The sequence below is a fragment of the Sinocyclocheilus rhinocerous genome, unplaced genomic scaffold, assembly GCF_001515625.1.
Source record: "Sinocyclocheilus rhinocerous isolate Xijiao unplaced genomic scaffold, SAMN03320098_v1.1 scaffold2214, whole genome shotgun sequence".
Classification (NCBI taxonomy): domain Eukaryota; kingdom Metazoa; phylum Chordata; class Actinopteri; order Cypriniformes; family Cyprinidae; genus Sinocyclocheilus; species Sinocyclocheilus rhinocerous.
Window position 1 is genome coordinate 204,564 of NW_015636528.1, and position 331 is coordinate 204,894.

The following is a 331-nucleotide window of genomic DNA, read 5'->3' on the forward strand; positions in this document are numbered from 1 at the left end:
ATTGCTAGAGTGTTCTGTATTGTTGCCAAGGTGTTGCTATACAATCTCTAGAGTGTTCTAAATGGTTGCCAAGGTGTTGCTATGCGATTGCTAGAGTGTTTTAAATGGTTGCCAGTGTTATGCGATTGCTAGAGTGTTCTGTATTGCTGCGTCCCAATTCGCATACTATCCGTCCTAAATAGTATTCGAAAATAGAATTAGTATGTCCCAAATCATAGTATGTTTAAAAAAGTATGCCAGAGATTCCCGGATGGTCTACTACTTCCGGTTAGAATTCGAAGTGCAGATCGATGCACACTCTTAACGGCTAATATTGCCCACAACACATTGC